The sequence below is a fragment of the Sorex araneus genome, chromosome 3, assembly GCF_027595985.1.
Source record: "Sorex araneus isolate mSorAra2 chromosome 3, mSorAra2.pri, whole genome shotgun sequence".
Taxonomy (NCBI): Eukaryota; Metazoa; Chordata; class Mammalia; order Eulipotyphla; family Soricidae; genus Sorex; species Sorex araneus.
The window spans coordinates 107584482-107607652 of NC_073304.1; positions in this window are offsets into that span (position 1 = coordinate 107584482).

The following is a 23171-nucleotide window of genomic DNA, read 5'->3' on the forward strand; positions in this document are numbered from 1 at the left end:
TAAGGTAGAGAGAGCTACCACATCCCAGGAAAGTGGCACTCAGACTGAAAGCCTCAGTCTCCCCTTGCCAACAAGAGGGCAGCCCAGTTTCCCCCCTCGCCAACGGATCTATTTATCCCCATCCATCAACACACCTCATCCCAACATCTATCTTGAACTGACCTGGAGTTCCCCTGGAACATATTCTTCTGTCCCAGAACTAGATGTCACAAGACTAAGATAATGAACAATACCTGAGGCAGGTAACCAGAAAGACAAACCAGCCTGACCACCCTATAGATTCCCTGCATTCTCTATCACACAAAGACCTGTCTTCCTATAAAAATCGCACAGTAATAGTGAGCCACAGTTAACTTAGTCATAGTTAACTTCGTCCTATACTAAGTCCCTCCTCATTTGGGGATCTTCTTTATTTTTGTCATTTTTCCAATAAACTTTTCTACTTTCCAACTCTGAGTATGAGCCTCTTTATTATCCAACATTTTCATTCTTAAAGATATTGAAGAACCTGGGAATTGTGAATGAACACAGAGACCCGCCACCACCGCTTCTGCCTTGACTGCATCACGATCACATCAAGAAGGGCGAATGGGGGGCATGGAAGGCAGTTCAGATAAAAAGCTCAGATAAAAAAGGTAGCTCATCAAGTCAAGGGTACTAGAAGGGACTCTTTGGGATGGGAGATTCGGGCTGATAGTAGACTATAGACTGAACATGATGGCCAATCAATACCTTTATTGCAAACCACAACACCCAAAAGGAAAGAGAGAGCATAAGAGAATACCCTGCCACACAGGCGGGGTGGGGTGGTGAGAGGATGGGGTGGGGATGGTGAGAGGGATGCTGGGACCATTGGTGGTCGAAAATGGGCACTGGTGGAGGGATGGGCACTCGACCATTGTATGACTGAAACGCAAGCACAAAAATTTGTAAGTCTGTAACTGTATCTCACCATGATTCACTAATAAAAAATTTAAAAAAAATGGGGGTGGGGTTAGATTGTCAGAATGACAAATAATAGCTTAGCTCTGGAAAGGTCGGCAAGGCCAACCTGACAGGACTGCCCCCGGGCCTGTGTTCTGGGTCTCCATGTATGGGAAGGTACATTATTGCTTACTGGGCATGGAAGTACCTTCACAGTTTTAATTTCTTTTCAAGAAACCCTTTTTCGTCCTGATCTCTAGAATGGGGGTAACCTTTGTATCCTCTATGCAATACCCCACCTCTCCAAGATCTCTGAAGTGGGTGCTTGTTTCTATACTCCTGTACTGAGACCTAGCTCTTCTTTAAGCCCAGATATCCTGAAAGAAAAAGGGAGCTACACAGTTGTCTACGATTCCCTTTCCTACAGTTTTATTCGAGGTCCAATTCCACCTCAGTTATTGGATGCCTTTTATCTTTTCTTACTATCACTAAGAAATAGAAATTTTATAAGAAGCTGATGGGTCTTATACTCTCTTTGTGCTCTTGTCAAGCTCAGAAGTCACTAGGGCTGCCTCTCCTTAGCTGTTTGTCATGAACATCCTGTCAGCTGATAATTACTTCATTATACTTCAACTTGCTGGCTTAATAACAACAAAGTGCTCTCTTGGCCTGTTTCCATCTGTCTGGAACAGAGTCATTGTGAGAGTTGGGAAACATGTGATAATTTCTCAGTCAAAGGGTTATTTTTGCCCTGGGGTCTATTGTGCTTTCCATACTTAGCCCCATACCAGTTCCCTCCTGATGGGCCAGAGAAACAGTTGGGGAAATTAATCAATAGATTGTGTGCATGCATGTGTATATGTGTGGGTGTACACCTCCAGATTTGTTATCAATTCATCTGTTTGCCTGTATGGGGAACACTGGAATGTAAGAGTCAGGTTGAAATCAAAAGTAGAAATACTCAGGTATAGACTGGGCCATCCCATCAAAAGCCAGGACAAACAGCATCATTGTTAAAGATCAGAGTGATAGGTAAACCCGAGTTCTTTAACAGTCTACATGATTGATTTATTTACTGTGAACTTGTTAAAACACAAGGGAGCTAAATGGCTTTTAATCTAGCAATTAAGCCTATAAATGAAATTGAAATGCTTAATTTAAAAAATTATTGGAAAAAATGAAATTCCTTTAATACCTGAATTTCCTGAGTTAACCTGTACAGTTTAGAAAGGGCTCAGAAGCTAAAGTGAAGTAAATTAGCTCTACAAAATAGCTGCAGAAATTTATCTTGTAGGCCAAAATCAATTTTAGTTAGAAACTTGGCTTCTTAAAAATAAAGATGCAATATTCAGCAACAGTAGCAACTTTATACAAAATTATTAAAACTAAGTTAGTGTTTTGTTTAGTTTATACTATTTTTTCTAATGACATCTAAACTTCCCTCCAATTTTATTTAATTTTTATTCTTGTTCAAAATAATTTATTACATTCCACCACCAATCCTACCATCACTACATCATCCCACCATCATTATTTTGAGTTATCCCTCCACCACCCAAGCCTGCCCCAAAAGCAGGTCCTAAATAATTTATTTTGTATTGTTGGTATGGGACTGGAGTGATAGCACAGAGGGTAGGGCATTTTCCTTGCATGCAGTCGACCCAGGTTTGATTATTTCGTCCCTCTAAGAGATCCTGGCAAGCTACCGAGAGTATCCTACCCACATGGCAGAGCCTGGCAAGCTCCCCGTGGCGTATTCAATATGCCAAAAACAGTAACAAGTCTCACAATGGAGACATTACTGGTGCCCGCTCGAGCAAATTGATGAACAACGAGAAGACAATGCTACAGTGCTATTGTTGTTATCAATAATTTGTTAAAAATTATCCAAAAAAGTTCCCTTAGGGAAAAGTGTGTGAAGATTGTTGTAACTCACCCTAAAGCCATTATGCCCTTGAGATTACTAACATGTTGTTACATATTGAGCTTTGTGTACTAATATTCATTTATTTATTTTTGATCTAGATCAGTCGCCGTCTACCTTATAACTCATTATATATTGTGTGCTAACCTTGGTACATCAGTGGAGTAGAGTATGAAATCTCTAGGAATTCTAAAATTTTAAATAGGGTGATACAAACTGGAGATGACTTTGGGGTTCAAAGGCATCTCTTCAAATTGTGGCTCTCTTAGATTTATTTGTGAGTCTCTAGACCATGGCCACTAATGAGCTTTGATTGTGCTGGAGGCAGTTCATAGGTGGGGATGCCATTTTCCCAGGAGGACGGGATGAAGAGGGCCAGAGGAGAAGAGATCACTCATTCCCAATTAATTCTATGAGAGCCTGGAGATTTCAGTTCCAAAACCATATACTTGAGGTTTTTAGCAGATTCATTCTATGGTTGAGGCTTTTCCTGAGCCTGTGGAGATTGGCCGTGAGCATGGCAGTGATTGCGTTCTGGAGGTTTTCAGCATCCAGGGTCTATTGGGGCTGTGGCTGGGCTCACCTGCCCTGCTCTAGGTTGTCCCAAAAATGAGGTTCAGACTGGCTTGGTGTCTAGAGGCATCTCTGCCAGTATCTAAAACTTTGAATAAGAGTAGAAGACTTCTTTGTCTAAGTATATATGTTTGTTTTGTTTCTGCTTGGGATTCCTAGAATATCTGACCCCCAAATACTTATGATTTGAGGAAGTGGTGGTAAATAGAAATTGGTTCTAATATTTCAAAACATATTTCTCTGGAATCATAGCCTGTTTATTATTAGAATTATCAGGTGTTATCTACATCAAAAGAAAAGCAAACAATGCCATCTTAAAGTTTTTGACATATATGGGGATAAAACAAAATCATTTGTGTGATGATTCTCCATCTAAATTGAAATAAAGATAAACCAACAGTTAAAAAATTTCTAGAAATATTTGGTCCCTGAGATATTTGGCAACTTAGATTTTTATTTTTTTTTTATTTTTTTTTTGTTCATTTCTTTTCTTCTTTTTTTTTTAAATTTTAATTTATTTATTTTTAATTAGAGAATCACCGTGAGGGTACAGTTACAGATTTATACACTTTTGTGCTTATACTTCCCTCATACAAAGTTTGGGAACCCATCCCTTCACCAGTGCCCATTCTCCACCACCCGTAAACCCAGTGTCCCTCCCACCCTCCCCAATCCCATCTCCCCCCCACCCCACCCTGCCACTGTGGCAAGGCATTCCCTTCTGTTCTCTCCCTCTAATTAGCTGTTGTGGTTTGCAATAAAGGTGTTGAGTGGCCACTGTGCTCAGTCTCTAGCCCTCATTCAGCCCGCAACTCCCTTCCCCCACATGGCCTTAGACTACAATGTAGTTGGTGATCGCTTCTCTGAGTTGACCTTTCCCCGGAACGTGAGGCCAGCCTCGAAGCCATGGAGTCAACCTCCTGGTACTTATTTCTACAGTTCTTGGGTGTTAGTCTCCCACTCTGTTATTCTATATACCATAGATGAGTGCAATCTTTCTATGTCTGTCTCTCTCTTTCTGACTCATTTCACTCAGCATGAAACTTTTCATGCCCATCCACTTAACTACAAAATTCTTGACCTCCTTTTTTCTAACAGCTGCATAGTATTCCATTGTATAGATGTACCAAAGTTTCCTCAACCAGTCATCCGTTCTGGGGCATTCGGGTTTTTTCCAGATTCTGGCTATTGTAAACAGTGCTGCGATGAACATACATGTGCAGATGTTGTTTCGATTGTACTTTTTTGCCTCTCTGGGATATATTCCCAGCAGTGGTATTGCTGGGTCAAATGGGAATTCAATATCTAATTTTTTGAGAGTCGTCCAAATTGTTTTCCAGAAGGGCTGAACCAGTCGGCATTCCCACCAGCAGTGAAGAAGGGTCCCTTTCTCCCCACATCCTCTCCAACAGCGGGGCAACTTAGATTTTTAATGATTTCTGGTTTACTGGACTGAGACTTTACCCAGATAAATTGTAGCTACGATACTAGTGAATGTTAAGGGAAAAAAATCAGCCTCTACCCTAAAAACTTTGCATTTTATATTAATAAATAGATCTATCTCAGATGGTAACCTGTACAGGGCCATTTTAAAGTACTAGCCAACTATAACACTGTCATATCCTTGCAGTATTCATTAAAGGTAGATACCAATAAGAATAAAAGAAATAACAATAATCAACTTTTTAAAAACTAATAGCTTAATAGGTAGAAATATATATTATTAAAATAAAACTGAGTAAACCTTAGTCTTGGCTTTGAGAAAAGTAATTTTTAGTTACAGTTTTAAAAGTCTTTACTACAGTATTTAAATGAGTAAATGGGTATTGTTTTGTGGTAATTTTTGTGTTAAACCTGTGCAAGAAAAGACTTCCCAGAATCAGACTTGAAAGAAATATTTTGGTTGGCAGAAAGGAAAGTAATCTGGAAGGTCTTAGAAAAGCTCCTAAGGCATTTTAAATAATATTTTTTTTCTGTATATTTATATGCTGTGGTATAGTTTCATGGGAATCATTGTCATGTAAAATTATGTTTGCCATTCTTAAGTATATGACAATTAATATCGCTGTATCACTGTATCACTGTCATCCCATTGCTCATCGATTTGCTTGAGCAGGCACCAGTAATGTCTCCATTGTGAGACTTGTTGTTACTGTTTTTGTCATATTGGATACAACATGGGGAGCTTGCCAGGCTCTGCTGTGAAGGTGAGATACTCTCCGTAGCTTGCTGGGCTCTTGAGAGGGGTAAGGAAATTGAACCCAGGGCGGCCACATTCAAGGAAAACACCCTATCTGCTGTGCTATGACTCCAGCTAATATAGGTATCTTAAAATTGATCAGCTCTCCTAAAGACTCTTAAAGATGTTCTGGTTAATACAAAACATGAAGCACACTTTCTTGCTAGAGTAATATTCTGTTAAAAGATCTTTAGTTGTGAGCATCCTGAATGAAGACTTTGGCTACTTATAAAGCTGATCTAATGCCTCAAATGAAGATAGGTCAACAATAAAATACTTTAATAAGTACTTTAGAGCACAACTTTGTCATGCTAAGTGAGAAAAAATGATTAGCAATTTGTTTACAAATACCTGAGGAAATTGAGTGATACTATGTTTAATAACATAGCTGAAGTGGATTAAACCTATAAAATTAAATGATAAAGAATATAGATGGCTATTTAAGTAATGCAGATAATCATTGGGGGAAAAGAAAGAGATATCAGAGTCTTCTAGTGAAATTTACAATTCAGTGTTTCTAGTGGCACATTTCCAAATTCCACATTGGGAAGAAAACTCATCTTGAGTTGCTGAATCATTATCATTTCTAAGTCGAGTGTTTTTGGTGTTTCGTTTCTTATTTATTTTTATTTATTATTTTTTGTTTATCTTTGATTGGAGAAAGTCACTCTACCCATGTAATACATACCTATGAGTGACCCACCCACATATGTGTCATGGAACAAAGGTCACTTCCCTTATTGTAGTTGAAAGAGAATTTGAATTGATTTTCTAGTTCTGGAAATGGGGTGGGGGTTGCAAAAGGGATGCCTGTGAACTTTGTGAGAGTGCTTAGGTGTTCAAATTCTTCCCCTAACAAGCCTTGCTTACTTCCCTCTGGGAGACATAACATATATTCCAAGATCATTCTTCTATACCTGTTTTGCACTGAAACATCACTTTCACATGTTGCTTTCCAGGAAACAAAATGCAATATAGAAGGGTCAGGAGAAGAACAACCAACACCTACTAGTTCTATCACATTTAGACAGAGCCAATAGTATGTCCTACCGCAGTTACTTTTTCACTAACTATAAGTCTCCATTTGTTATTTGACTTGGGACTCCTCTAACTCATAGTAATTGAGACATTAATTCTGTTTGTCTCTTGATAATTCAAGCTCATTACATAAATAATGAAAATAGTAGAGGTTGAACTACAGATTCTAATAATAACAAACCAATGCATATTTTCTGAATATGAACTATGCTCTATTTATGTTTCTACAGTCTTATATTTAGTCATATTAAATATGAACTACAAAATATTTAATATTTAGTATTTAAAAATTAGGCAAATAAAGTGAAAAATATTTAAATATAAGATAGAAACCATATTTAGAGAAAAAATATTGAATCTGAACTTTAAATCTGTGATTGAACTTGCATAATTTCCTAAATACTGGTTAGCAATAAAATAAGAATAGTAAAATAACTATTCTGAAGCAAAGATTATATTTTCTTTATAATCTTTTGTGTCTGAGATAGCTTTTTTAATGGAAAAAGAAAAGGCGTGTCAAAGACCTTGCTTATACAATTACATTTAAACTACCAACACCCAAAAAAAATACTGGACACATTACAACATTTTGTATTTTGAGAGGTATATATGAGGTAGAGAGAGGATCTACCTTTTCCACTCAAATTGTTTTAAATCCTTATTAGATTTGTACTCACAATGAATGGTTGAGCAAACAAATGAAAATGTTTGCCTGTTAAAACCCTGGTGATTAAAGCAAATAACTCAGGAACAGAGTTGGATAACAAGTCGTATACTAACATCTTATACTAGCAATTTGCCTTAGGATGCTGTCTGAAAGGTGACCTTGATTTATTTAGATGGTTAATCAGTACATACTTCACAGAGTTCAGTATTCTAAAGACTGATCAGAAAATGAAACTTTTAATGTCTTTAATGGTGTCATTAATGGTATTAGTGAATGAAATTAAACTGAAGGACAATCTCACAAACTTTTTTTTTTTTAGTTCTAATAGCATACCCCTGGGAAAGTTAATAGCTAGTGTAAATTGGTGCCTATTTCCTCTATCTCATTTTCTTTATCTGGCTTAAATAGATAACGGATGATTACATTGAATATAAATTAAGAGCATTGCCTATTTTTCTAAACTTGATTCTAACAAAAATAAATGCATGTGTCTCAGTTCAAGGAGAATTTTATAGTCAATAGTACTCTTTACAAAGTTTATCATAGACAATACATTTAAATTGTAAATCATTAATTCTAGTGATAAATATGTTCTACAAACATCAATAAATGAAGAATCATCAAAAGAAAGTTTCTTAACAGTTGGACAATATATGTATTTAAATACTCTTCCTTAAATGGAAACAGACTTTTGGTATATTGGAATGAATTTCAGACACATTAGGGACTTACTAGTACTAGGAAACAATCTTTCATCAGTATCCAGTTCTTCTCCTGATTAAGCAATGATTAAACATGCATTAACTTTATATAATCAATATAAAATTAAATCAAGTAAACTCTGAATGCAAATTAAGCAATAAAACAATACATGACCAAAAATATTTTCAAATATATTATCATTTTGTACTCTAACTTTAGTTCATATTACACTTTTAAATAGAAGGAAAGATAAATAATAAATAAATATAAATAAATAAAATATAATAAATAAATTAATAAAATGAAAGAAAGATGTGTGAGCTTATCTTATATATAGATATTGTAAGACATATGTAAATTATTTATAACACTTATGCAGAATATGCAGATTAAGCTATCTAATAACGATCAAAGGGTTAGCACAGGCTCTAAGGCTCTTGTCAATTGATCAATTGAATGTGATCAATTCCAGTAAGTCCCCTTACTTCACATATTGTTCCCTGAGCACTACCAGGACTGACCTCTTAGCACAGAACCAAGCAAGTATAAATCCTGACCATCACTGAGTGTGGGTCAATGTATCATTACCCTCCAAAATTATAAGCAATTATATATTCAATATAAATTTTTTTTCACATATATCTAAATGAAAACTGAGGGAAACTTTACAAAAATGATTAGTGTTAACCCAGTTTTCTAATAACATAGTTAAACCTATTCACAATAGTATTCAAGAGAATAATATAAACAACAATAAATTGCACAAAAAATTTAGCATTTGTACAATAGAAATATTAAAGTATCTCTGAGAGGGCTTAATATTCTTAAATAAAATTAATTATATATTAATTAGTGACTGACTTTTAAGATACCACTTCAACCCAAATTGATGTACAAATTTCAAAGAATACTTATAAAAACCCAACAATTTTTTGGTAAAATTGTGAATTTTTATAAAAATATCTATATGGAAATGAAAGATTCAGAAGATAGGGTTTTCAAAATATGAGTAAATTAAACACCTTAGAATTCCTGTCATCAAAACATACTATAAATTCAGACTATTCAGTACATTGTGGTATTAATAGGGAAATAGGGTAAGTGAATGCAAAATATTTTTGACAGAAAAAACAACCAGCCTCATCAAAACCAATGTTGCATGGATTGAGAAAAAAGGGACTCTTTCTCACTGCTGGTTGTAATGACAATTGGTCAAGCCTTTTTGGAAAACAATATGAACACTTCTCAGAAAACTAGAAATTGGACTGGTAATTATTCTTCTTGGGACATACCCCCAAAGACCCAATAAGATTATTCAGAGAAGACTTTTACTCTTTTATTTCCATTGAGCACTATTCACAATAGCCAACAACTCAAGTGTCCAGAACAGATATCTAGATAAATAAACTTGGTATGTATAATCAATGGAATACTGCTTGGGTATAAGAGAGGGTGGGATATTGCAATGAATTTTTATACTATATTAGTATACATTATTGTATAATAATATATTTGTAGATTATAACCTACTTCTCCCTCTGGGAGAAACTAGCAAGCTACTGAGAGTTTCCTGCCCACATGGGAGAGTCTCACAAGCTTCCCTGGTGTATTCATATGCCAAAGCCAGTAACAAGCTGGATATCATTCCCCTGACCTTGAAAGAGCCTCCAACGTGGCATCGTTGGGAAGGCTGAATAGAGAGATGCTTCTAAAATCTCAGGGATAGGATGAATGGAGAGGTTACTGAGACAGCTCGAGAAATCGATGATCAATGGGATTTCGTGATTGGTGATTCGTGAATATATTTGAGTGTAACTGGATGGTATCATGCCAAATGAAGTGATCCAGAAGGAGAAAGACAGATATAGAATGATCTTTCACATGTGGGATTAAACAAAACATAATAATAGAGTAAGAAATGACCAGGATCTTGGTTTCATAGTCTCTGGATGTTTGCCCTTGATGGTATGATTACTGTGCTGGGGCAGTTTCTGGGTGTGACTGCCTAGCTACTGGAAAATGGGGAATCTGGGTGGAAGAGGCCCAGTTCCAATCTGAGCAGCCTTGGAGATCTTGGGCCCAGGTCCCGCACACCTGGGTTCCTCTCCCAGTTCCTTCATGCATGAGGCTCATCTGAACGTGATGATAAAGTGATGATATCAAAAATATATAAAGTACTCACAAAGATCAACAATGACAAAAGAATTCTAAACCTGTTCAAAAAATGGGGGAATTATATAAAGTCACTTCCTAGAGGAAGATACTCAGATGGCCATAGGCTAATTAAAAATACTCATGATCAAATATTATTAGTAAAATTCATTTCCAGATGACAATAAGCGATAGCATTCTCACACCGGTGAGAATGGCACAGACTGGAAACAATCCGTGATGGTAGAGATATGATGAAAAAGAAACTAATCCACTGATGAGTTGATGGTGAGATAATCTGGTTAAAGTCCTATGGAAAACAGTATGAAGATTTCTCACTAAATTGAATTTGAGTGGCCATATGAACCCAGTAATTCCACTTCAGGGTATGTACCCCCAGGACACAAAAACATCCATTTAAAAGTATATAGGTACACCATTATTTGTTGCAGCATTTAGTAAAAAAGCAAGCTCCCAGAAGAGAGCAATACAGAGAGTCTCTTGCCTGCACACCGGGCTGTCTTCCCCGGGGCCCCTCAGAGGGGATGGGCTCCAGCTTCCCTCCTCTGCCCCAAGCAGAGCTCCCAGTGGCTGAAGACCACTAGAATCTAGCCACAGCCATGCTCAAGGCCCCTGTCTACACGTTCGGACTGGCCTCAAGCATGAAGGTACTGGCAGTGGAACCCAGGTGTGTGTAATCCCAAACCAACATCCAGAGACTTAAAAGCAAGCTCCCAGAAGCCTGCGGCTGCTTTGCGGCCAGGCAATATCTTATAACCTAGTTCTCCCTCTGGGAGAAACTAGCAAGCTACTGAGAGTTTCCTGCCCACCTGGGCCAACCTTGCAAGCTTCCCCTGGTGTATTCATATGCTAAAGCCAGTAACAAGCTGAATCTCATTCCCCTGACCCTGAAAAAGCCTCCAATGTGGCATCGTTGGGAAGGCCTAGTGGAGAGAGGCTTCTAAAAATCTCAGGAATAGGATGAATGAATGGAGCGGTTACTGAGCCCACTCTAGAAATCAATGATCAACGGGATTTTGTGATTTTGTGATTCGTGATTCATGATTTAGTAAAATAGGCAAAATAGGAAATCCACATTGGTGTCAAATGACAGAAAAGTGGATTATGAAGATGTGTTATATGCATTTATACTCAGTGGAACACTGTGCGACTGTAAGGAACCGTGAAATCATGCAATTTGCTAAAACTTAGATGGAGCTGGAGAATATCATGTTAAGTGAAGCAAGCTAGAAAAAGAACAAACCCACAGGATTATCTTGGCTCTCTGTGGTGAAGGAAGGATTGATTACTGGATGAGGGAATGCAGTGGAGTATATGGGGATGCCTAGCTCACCTCTGACTCCAAAGCACAGGATGCATTTTTTAAAAAGTGTGACCTATAGTTCCTCTTCAAGCACTGTTCTCCCTTTAACATGCATCTTGCTTGCTGGCTTGCTGTCCTGTCTGCTTATGGATGTGTCTTGCCTCTTCACTTTGGAAACTCCCACCTTTTCTTTTGAACAGTATTCACACTATCTCTTTCTTCACATCTGTCTAACTAAATGCAGTTTGATACAAACTATCTTGCTTCACTAAGAAAAGAAAACAGTGACAGACTGGAGACTAAATATGAAGAAAAATACCCTTTAATATCTTATAATAAGTATAGAGGGGTGAAGACAGAGAGATTTAAAGTGCAGTAGTATCAAATAATGTAATAAATATACTTCCATGTAATACATAATTTTTTGGCTTTTACAGCTCCATAGACCAGAAAAATGGGTTTATTTTAGATGTAGTTTGTCTATAACTTGGCCCTATCTTCTTTTCCTTGAACTTAGACCACTGGTTTGCCAGCTACACAAGGGGAAAGAAAGCTGAAAATCAATACTCTACAGGGTGCCATGCCTAGCTGTGCTGTTGTAACCTCTTCATATTTCTATTAGTGATTCTGACCTCAACATTCTCAGTGTTTCAAAATTATTAGATGGTTTAATTTAATATTTAATGTGCTACACAACTTCAAAATAACTTATGGGAAAGTGCTTAAATCTGCTGAAAGACACTAAAATGGGGCATAATTCACAATTAACATTATAGAGTTTCAGGCCAGAGCATCTGTTATATAAGTAAGTAACTTCAATCTTATAAAAAATTCACGAGCAATAATATTACTGCAATTCTAAGGAACCTCACCAGGCAGCTGAATCAACTAAATATCCAAAGTGTCTGGCTTCTTAAGCAATTTTAAAATCAAATAAATCCTAATTCTGGTTTTTATAAACTTTCATTTGAGAAGATTATTAATTATGTGCAGGGTGAGAGAAGGAATTAGCATTGATTAAGCACCTGTAATATGTCAGGGAGATTTTAAAGTTACTTAATTTTATCATCCTAATTACCACAGGATGTAAGTTTTAAGTAGTTTTTTCATTTTACAAATGAAGAAACTGAGGCTCATGGTGATTAACTGCACCAGATTATTTGAATAAGTGGTACAAAGTCAGAAAACAGGTCTAGAGCCAATACTACTACAATACCTTTAAAACATATTCCATTACGATTTACAATATAGAAAAATCCAAGGCAATAATCAAAAGATTAAATATGAAAAAAAATAGAAAGCATGCTCCACTCAATGTGGAATTTGTAATTTGCATTGCAATCTATTGTATTATTTTTGTTTGTTTGTTTGGTTGTTTGGGGGCCTCACCCAGCAATGCTCAGGGCATACTCCTGGCTCTATGCTCAGGCACCATTCCTGGAGGGGTTCAGGGGACCATATGTGGTGCCTCAAATCAAATAAAATCAAATCAAATCAGAATCTAATGGAAAATCCCTACCTGCTGTACTATCTCCCTGGCTCTGCTGTGATTATTTTATTTTGCATAAAATTCTTTGAGTCAGAGTACTCCAGAATTTCTTGAGAGAATACCTTGGATGATGTACAAGTCAAGGCAAGATATGAACTTCGAGTATAAACCTGCTTAATCTCCTCAGTGATCCTTAAGGTGGTTCTAATATTACTGTTACTCTTTACTCGTAAAATATATAAGCCCTGTACATACAGATATACTCTCAGAAAATTGTTTCGACAAATGAATTGCCCTGGAACCTTTTTGCCAGCCTCATTTTCCTAGGGCAGGGTTTCTCTAACATCTCCATGTCTCCAGGTTACAGTTGCACAGACAATAACTCTACAAGAAGAGCATTTCACTACTGACTTTACGCAGGCCCACCTCCAAAGTGCCTGATCCTCTGATCAATCTTCCTACCTCCTAGTTGAGGGGAACTCCCAACTGACATTGGAATCGTTTTTGGAACTGGAAGCAGATTTCCCTCCCTTCCTTCTGGGTGCAGCTAGCCTCCATGCCTGAATGCTTAGGATGTTTTACCAAACATATTACTGAGCCTCAGAATAAGGAAGAGGGGCCACTCCTGTGATTCAAAAGCAAGGAATTTTGTTGCTAGCTCAAGTTAGGGTCCAAATCCACACTGACACAGCGGCTTCCAAGACAAGGACCCCGACCCTGGTTTCAGAGGTTACATAAGTTACTCATTCTTTGTGGTTAACAAAAGACAATTCCTGGCACTAGTTATTGCTGCTAGGGCACATGGTGATTGATTGAGCCCACTTGCTGGGCCCAGGAACATTTCAGGTGGGGTCAGGTTGGCTAGTTATGCATTGTTTGGTTTCTGGGAAACCGAAACTGTTTCAGTTCTAGGAACTGAACCTGAGGTCTAGATGATTTTTCTCATTTCTGCCATCTGTCATAGCATTTCCATTGCTTATTGTGTGGCTCATTTCTTCATTCCCCCTTTTTTCTTGTGCCTTCAAGAGTAATCATACTCTTGCATGCATAACGGTTTTACAGACTGTGGATTCCTGACTAATACAGTGTATTGCTGCCATAAGTGTATTACGACCATTAGCTGAACTGTATTTATTCTGCCCTTAACAAAAACCACTAGCTTGTTCAGGATGCAGGGGCCCGTGGTCAGAAGCAAAAGCAGGAGCACTAGGGGTCCCATGTGGAATGGGATCAGGGTGACAAGTTGACTTTCCCAGATCCCTTCTATAACAATATACCTTCAACACAATCTTTGCCATTAAACAATTCCATAGGATTGGAATTGGCAAAGTAGGAAGTGGACAAGTAAGGAGTTACATGCAAGTAAGCCAGGTATTATTTGGTTCCCTGGTATAGGGGCTCTTCTAGCTGACCTGTGATATAACTGCTGGGAGGCCACTCTGTAGTTTTGGTTACAATAGGCTCTGTAGGTCCCTGAACAAACACATGTTCCAGCATGGGCCATAACTGGCACAGATCACAGTTAATTCCATCTATCTCACTATCAGAAAGTACCCAGTGCCAAAACTGGGGCACATAAGGAGCTCGCTATAAAACATCCACAACCAGCATGCAGAAACAGAGAATAACCCATGTTCCTCCCTTAAAGTGACTCCCTTTAAGCCACTTTCTTCAGTCTTATCTTGAGGGGGTTATTTTCTTGTTGTTCGGACACATAACTGGTCAGTGTTGTTCTGTCTCCAAAGGGGGGAGGCATTTTTTAATGTGTGAAATATGGACCCAGGTTTTGATTCCATCCACCTTCAGAGCAGTTGGTGTGGTCAGGATCATGGTATAAGGACCTCTCCACTGAGGTTCAAGGGCGGCGGTCTTATGTCACCTGATCCAGACCAGATCCCCCAATGCACACAAGTGAGGAGTTACTAATTCCCCTTCACCCTCCCTGCATGGAGCTGGGCCTTAACACCTGCAGGTCCAGTAATGATTGGAGAAGAGAGAGATCATACACTATGGCCTTCACTTCCTTTTTCAAGCTAAGGTGGAGTAGTGGCAGTCCATCCAAAAGAATTTAAAAGAGAACAGAGTTCTTCCGTAAAGGGGGTTCACACTCACAACAGAGCAATTGGAAGGAATTTTTGAGGGGACTTCATACCTACCTACATCATATTCCCCTAGATATTTTGCCACCCAAATCTTTAAAGGGAAAATGGTCAAAGTTCTGTCTTCTGGAGCTGCTTCCTGCTAACACTGGAACGCTAACCCTGCCTGCACAAGGGGTGAAACCTCAAGCTACCCCTCCCCACCCCAAGGGACCCAGCTCTGGCAGCCGAAAATCTTCAGAACCCAACTGCCGCCATGCCCATGGATGCTTTCCACATGCTAGACTGAGCCTCATCCACGAGTGAAACTCTGGAAAAACCCAGGTATGTGGGACTTTGTGACAGAACACTGGGTTCAACAGGATGGGGAATGTAGATCTTCTGCCCATATCCTCCTGTCTCTGGTGACTCAGCTGTCATGCCCATAAGCTGCCTCTGGCTGGTACCAGATAATCTGATCATTAGCCACCATCCAGATCACATGTCCTTCTCTCCTGGAAGGGAGCATAACATGATGCTCACCACTACCATAGCATCAGACCCTGTGCCAGGCTGTTTCACACGGGCACCCCGGAGGGGGCAGGTGAGACCCTTCTTCACCTCAATGGACCCAGCCCCAGCAGCTGAAAACCTCCAGAATCCAGCCGCTGCCATGCTCATGGCCACTCTCCACAGGCTCGGCCAAGCCTCATCTATGAGTGAATCTATTCATAGAATCTATTTATAGAATCTATTCATGGACTAGGCGGCCATGAATACGATAATTCAAAACACACACCCTATCCATACTCCAAGATTATCATACCACATCTGATAGGGTTCAAAGTAGGAGACAACCAATCTTAGAGGGAAATATACATTTTTTCATATATATGTGTATATATATATATATATGTATATATATATATATATATATATATATATAAAGTACACAAGGCTCAACCTTTAACAACACACTAGTGATCTCATAGAAGGACCCTGGGTGAAATACAACAACCTCCACACTCTTTCTTCTAAGGATACTTTTTTATAGCATTTTCAGAGGTTTTTCATAACAATACAAAATATATTATTTCAGTTCTGCTTTGGGTCAGGGATTGGGGTTTGGTTTGGAAACATCAAAATATCACCGGTGGTGGAAAGGTGTAATGGTGGTGGGATTAGAGTTTGGATATAAAATGAAATGAAATATTGTGAACTACTTTATAAAAAAATATTAAAAAAAGAAATCTCAAATTAGCATACTTCTTTCTTACTGCCAAACTCAGAGCTAACAGCACACTTAGGTGACTTAAAAAAGATTGAGGAACATTCCGAGTCTCTCAGAAATCTGACAGCTGAAGCCTCTGCCAGCCGGAATCAAAGGTGAGTCTCTAAAGGACTTCGACCATGAGAAGCCAGCATCTTGCAATATACTACTGAAAGTAGCACACCCAGTATGGTGTGTGGAATGTTCAAAGAACAACTGGGGAGCAACGAGGGGTGAGGATGGGGTCCCCCATACTTAGCAGGAACAGCACTAGCGGTAAGTGGTCTCTCCCCCATCGCTCCCCCTTTTGATTCCCCAACACCAGCCCCTGTCCCCTCCCCACCAGCCAGGACACCCAGTCACCTGGGTGATCTTGGGGATGATTGGGCAAACAGGCCCCAACCAAGGAGGAAGGACAGACTGCAACTAAGCCTTTTTGCAAGTGTGTGCCGGATACCCCAAGAAAAATTTGTTCCCTATTTCTCACAAAAAGTTTGTTTCCTGAGGTACATAAACCCAACCCTGCCTGCATTGAACGAGTCTTCTCCCTACAGGGGCTCCCAGAGAGCGTGTCTTTTTCTCCCACACTGAGCCTCCCCCTCCCTGGCTGCTGTGTGCAATGAGCAGGGTGAGGGGGCTCCTCCCTGGATGGTGGTGGACATAGATCAAGATGACTGGGTCTGAGCGAGCCCCAAAGGCCATTGACCATTCAAATCACACGATAAAAATCACACGATAAAAAGCTCACGTGCATGAATCCTTGTCTTCCTCACACATCTTTTTTGCCCAGCTATGCTCCACTCAAGTGTCTTTTATTATTTCCCCATTAAGCTTTATTTTTTTTTTTTTGCTGTCTTTATCCCCGATACCTTTGACAAGTCTGTCAACCAGAGTAGAGCACATCTTTGGTGAGGGGACAAATGCCCCACCTATACCAAAATTGAACATTGAAATTGTTATTTTTAGCAGAGGCCTGAGTGTTTTGCATCAAATGCCCCATGTCACTCTTCATATGTTTTCCCTTAGCATAGTTTCAGTTAGAGGAACATAGTTATTAAGTTGGAGAACAAGGGTCTTCATTCCTTCATGTTAAAAAAATAATCTTAGCCTGCACCATGATCTAAAAATTGATTTAAAGAAAATAACTTACCTAAACAGAATGGCCTTGTAAATTAAAAATGGAAGATTCTAGTTCTTTTTTCTTTTTGCTACAAATGGGATAGAATTACAGCTATTAAAGAGATATGGAAAATAGATCTAAGATTATTGTACTGTTTCATGTTTTTCATATTATGCTTTTTTGTGCTGCACAGTAAAAGTATTGAATTTTCATTTCAAACATGATATATTTACAAGTAATTTTATAATATTGGAGAAATTGTAAAACTGCCTTCTATTTGTTTCCATAATTGATTGTATTCAAAGAAGTCTGTGAATTCCATTGAAATGAAAGTAAAGAAGAACAAAATATTTTAAAATGGTTTATTTTGTTACTACTATATTAGAGAGTCTTAATTTCATAGATTTCTTTTTATAGATATGTTTGGTTTATTGTGCATAACATTGATATGAGATTAAATTTTCTTCTGTGTCCTCAGACACCATTTATATCCAACTTCAAATGAAATATTTTATATACAGTATCATTGCACGTATAATGATTATAAAGGTCATGTATATGATTGTCACTGATCTTAAAATCCTAAGAAATATCAATCTGTACCGTTTTCAATTAGAAAAAAAATAGAACACTTGTGAGTGAACAAAAACTTTGAAGACTTATAGAAAAGATAAAGACAGACTTTTTTTTCTTAAAATAATATAGATGCTATCTACAGGTATACTATACAGAATAAGGTCCTTGCCTTGCACAGTGCAGACCCTGGCCCTATCCCCGGAACCCCCAGAAGTCACTTGTGTTCTGTAGGATGATCTCTAAGTGCAAAGCTATGAGTAAGTCCTGAGCACTGCTGGGTGTGCCCCCATAACAAAACACCAAAAAAGGGTAAAATAAAATATGTTTTTCTTTTCAAAATAAGAATGCAGTGTTACTATTTCTATTTTACAAAAAAATAGTTTTGAATTCCTTTAGAACAATGGACACTTACTCAAAATGCCATAGATTTTTCAAATTATGAATATATTTGTATGAGGGTGCCTTGAACCACACCATTTCTAAAGCGATAAATTAACTCCTTGACTTTCCCTCCTAAATTGTCAGAAGGAAAGGGAATGGGTGGAGAAAACGAGATGTTTTTGGATAGCATTCAATTATTGGTGTTAAAAATAATCACAGTTGTACACATTCAGAGTCTGAATCTAAACCTCAAACTCAGAAATTCCATAATTTTTGAAGTCAGTGATAATTACCAAAAATTGTGTTTTATTAAAATAAGACAAAGTTTTAATTGCTTTTGTTACTTCATTCAGTCAGCTATGTTATTTGGCAATCCCGACAGGATCATTTACTTTTGACAAGCACACTAATTCAAAGCTATTGAACAATTTAACCAGTTACTTATGCATTTCAATAATAAGTTTTTGTGTATATGTGTCAACAACTTATACTTGGAACTTTTAACCAGAGCAATTTTTTAACTTTATATTGCTCACTACAGCTTGAGTAAATTCCCAGTAAGAAAATTTTAACTTTATATTGCTCACTGTATCTTGAGTAAATTCCCAGTAAGAAGTTGCTGAACACAAATTTGCCAGATAGTTTGGCTACTCAATTTAAGACCCTATGTATGATTATAAAAGTAAAGGGCATGTGGAAGATAAATACTTAAGAATTGACAAAAAACACCTAAATCTATTTGAAATCTTTATTAATTGTTAGTTCTTGTTTTTTTTTTTTTTTAAAAGTTTACTCATTATTCTGGGAGTTTTGTGATGGCACACCTCTATTTTATTTATTCATGTCATTGGCTACAATATTTTGTGCCACAAAATATATTGTCAAAAATTAAATTTTTTCTTCTCTGTCACATGTACTGCTGGAATGAAGACCATTCTCAGCAACCAGACCACCCATGTTCCCCAAATGTACACATTTCCCGGAAGGGAGCACAGTCACTGTGAAGGGTCCCAGGCCTCCTCAATCACATAAACCTGGGGCTCATCCTCCAGATTGGCAGGAAGAAGAGGTCAGAAATGACAAGTGATGGAGGAAACACAAGGAATGGCTACAGTCCGCACGATCTACAGTCAAGGGCAAAAATTGATCAAGGGTGTTACACTGGGTTTTCACGAGAAGAGGTTTGTACACTCACATTTCCTTATCAATGAGGTTATTCAGGAGAATGAACCATTTGTTGAAACCAGAAATTTCTTGGGTGAAAAATATGTCAGCATTTCTTGTTTTGTATCTCAAGCCCCAAAACATGAGTTAACTCTTGAATGAAATGATACTGAGTGAAATGACTCAGATTCAGTTGCTTTGATTCAGCAAGTCATAGCAATTAAAATCAAGTATATCCAAAAAATTTTAAACAGTGTCTATGTTTTTGAAAAAAGGAAGTATAGAGCAAATTAATGAATAAAATTCAAATTAAATTTTTCAGTTATAGAAATGGCAGGATATACAGGATGATTGTATAGACATACTTATGATAAGATGCAATAAGACTTGATGTATATTATCTTATAAATTAATTGTTGCTTTAATAGATTCTTTAGATTCATTTCGCATTTTTAATTAATAAATTTCCTTCTTTGTATATGTATACATAAGTGCAAATACACATACACCTATGATATGTAAGCTACAAGTCTCCATTTTAAAGTAACTCCCATTAAGTTCAATGTGCATATATAAACATGCAAATATATATTTTAAATAGAACCATACAACTTTGTAAAAATAAATAAAAATAAAATAATTAGTAATAATTCACATATTTTATGCATTCAGACTCCATATTGAAATGTTATCTAGTCAGGAATTCATCATACATGTTATAAATTCGATTTATTAAAATTTAAAAACACTTATAAAAGCAACTAATGAGGGGTGGGTGGAGCGATTGTGCATTAGGTAAGTTGCCTTGCTGGAAACTGACCCTGGCTTGGCCCTGGCACCCCATATGATCTCTAGAGCCTGCAGGAGTGACCCCTAAGTGCAGATCCCTGAGAATTCCTGGGCACTGCTGGTTGTGGCTCATAAGCAAAAATAAATCAATAAAAATAAAGCAAGTAATGATAAAAAATAGCATATAAATGTTGAAATAAATTATAAAATGGTGGTATTTAAAGACTGTAGTGCTGAAGAACAACCAAAATATTTAAAAATAACCAAAATAACAAATCAAAAGAAATAGATGCATAATTATATAATCTTAACAGTAAGCAAACTTCTCTTGAGCAATCTGATACTTAAAAATAGCATAGTAAAATTCATGCACAAAATGTTTCATAAACTGAGACTAAAACTTTCAGTCAATATTTTAATCAATACTTTTATATTTACTTAAAAAAGAGTGTAAATTTTATTTGTTTGTTGGTTGGTTCACAGTTGTCAATGCTCAAGGCTTACTCTTGGCTCTGTGCTCAGGAATAACTCTTGCTGGTGCTCAGGGAATCATGTAGGGGTTCAGACACTGAACCAACCTGTCTGTGCGCTAGGTAAACACTCTGTCTGCACTTATTTCCCAGGCTCCTAGAATGTGAAAAATTCCTGTTATAAATTTCAATGGGCAAGAGGAACAATTATACTGACTATAAGTTGTATGGGAGCAGAGGTGGAGTTTCTGAAGCACATGGGTGGTGCTAATGGAGGTAACAGTGTACACAAAAGCATAAGTTTCAGTCAATAAATTATAGGGGGGGGGAGGTGGATGAGAGGGAAGGAAGAAAATTTAGACCTGAGGTGATTGGCAGAAGAATAGAGGGTCATGAGCAATTCTAAGACAGTGATGTGTAGTAATTTTGTGCATCAATACCACAAACTTCAACACTATTTTAATCCTAGATCTAAGCTATAATAAAAAGTTAAATTTTCATAAAAATGTTTAATGAACAGCATGGTACTGGAACAAAGGCAGACCTGCAGACCAATGGGAATATATCCCGGAGAGGCAAAAAGGTATAGTAGAGATGACATCTGCATTTCCATGTTCATTGCCGCTCTGTTTACAATAGCCACAATATGGAAAAAACCAGGGTGCCCGAAAACAGATGATTGGCTAAAGAAACTCTGATATATTTACACAATGGAATACTATGTAGCTGTCAGAAAACATGAAGTCATGAAATTTGCATATAAGTGGATCAACATGGAAGGTATCATGCTGAGTGAAATGAGTCAGAAAAAAGGAAAGATATAGAAAGATAGCACTCATATGTGGAATATAAAGTACCTGAGAGGTACAAGCTTACAATGTTGCGATTCCTGGCAGACATTTCTCTGGACTTAGTTACTAAAATACTAAAATACAGAAATCCAAAACTATGCTGCTGCTAGTGCGGCCTCTTGACCTCATATCTCTTCATTCTCGGCAATGGAAAACAAATTATCAAATGCTTTCTTTTCAGCAGATCGACTTTAGGGAGGAGAAACTCCAAATCAATAATAGTGAGTTTTTTGTTGAAATATTGAATGTAATCAAAGTAAAGTGAAAGTAAAGTGAAATTTACCAGTTACACATGTGGGGTGGGGGGCTGGGGAAGTGGGGGGAAGGTGGGAGGTATACTGTGATTCTTGGTGGTGGAATATGTGCACTGGTGAAGGGATGGGTGTTCGAGCATTATATAACTGAGACTTAAACCTGAAAGCTTTGTAACTTTCCACATGGTGATTCAATAAAATAATAAATTAATAAAAAATGTTTAATGATTGTAATATAGCAAAAATATCTGCAGACAGGAATATTTGTTATAAAACCTAGCAAAATACTGACATTCAATTAAAAACCTAAAAGTATAATCAATAAAGGATGTTATCCAGCAGTTCACAAAGAGAATAATATTTAATTATTACAAGTAATAAGAAACAGAAAGTGAAAAGGAGTGTGAGAAAAATAGAAGGGGAAGAGAAGAAGATTAATGAAAGTGGCAATCATAAAACAAATAATGTAATACACTGTAGGAATTTCTATTGCCCCCTATTGCACATTTACAAATTTGTACCTGTATTCATGTAGTGATAAATTTAAGAGTAGCTTCTGATACCTTGGTAGAAGGAATTTATGCCAGATTCCAAATTATCAAAGTGAAATATAGATCAAAAATATTTTATTTTGAAGTTCAAAAATTGTACTGTGGCTCTTGACATATTGTGTGATCCATTTTATGTATAACTGTTATAAAGTAGGTCTTTCTACACATCTAAAATATTTTAACAATTTATAGATCTAGAAAGTGTGTGAAAATACTGGTAGTAAAATTATGTGTGATATTGTTTAGAGAAAATATGTGATAAAATTGTAAACAATATTGTTCAATTAGTAAATATTATGAAATGAAAATAATACTATAACTGTATTCCAGTTCTAAAATATAAGACTAGGAATCAGGCTCAGGGGAGAGTGTTTGTCTGAGGTGAGTCACTGGGTTTGAACTCAGACACTCCATGAAAATTAACATTAAGGTAATTTACAGAGAACTTTTCAATTCTGAATGACTATTCACTAATTATGATTGTTTTGTTTCTTTAGGTCACAGCCAGCAGTGAACTGTCACTGTCACTGTCATCTAGTTGTTCATCGATTTGCTCGAATGGACACCAGTAATGTCTGATTGTGAGACTTATTGTTACTGTTTTTGGCATATTGAATACACCACAAGTAACTTGCC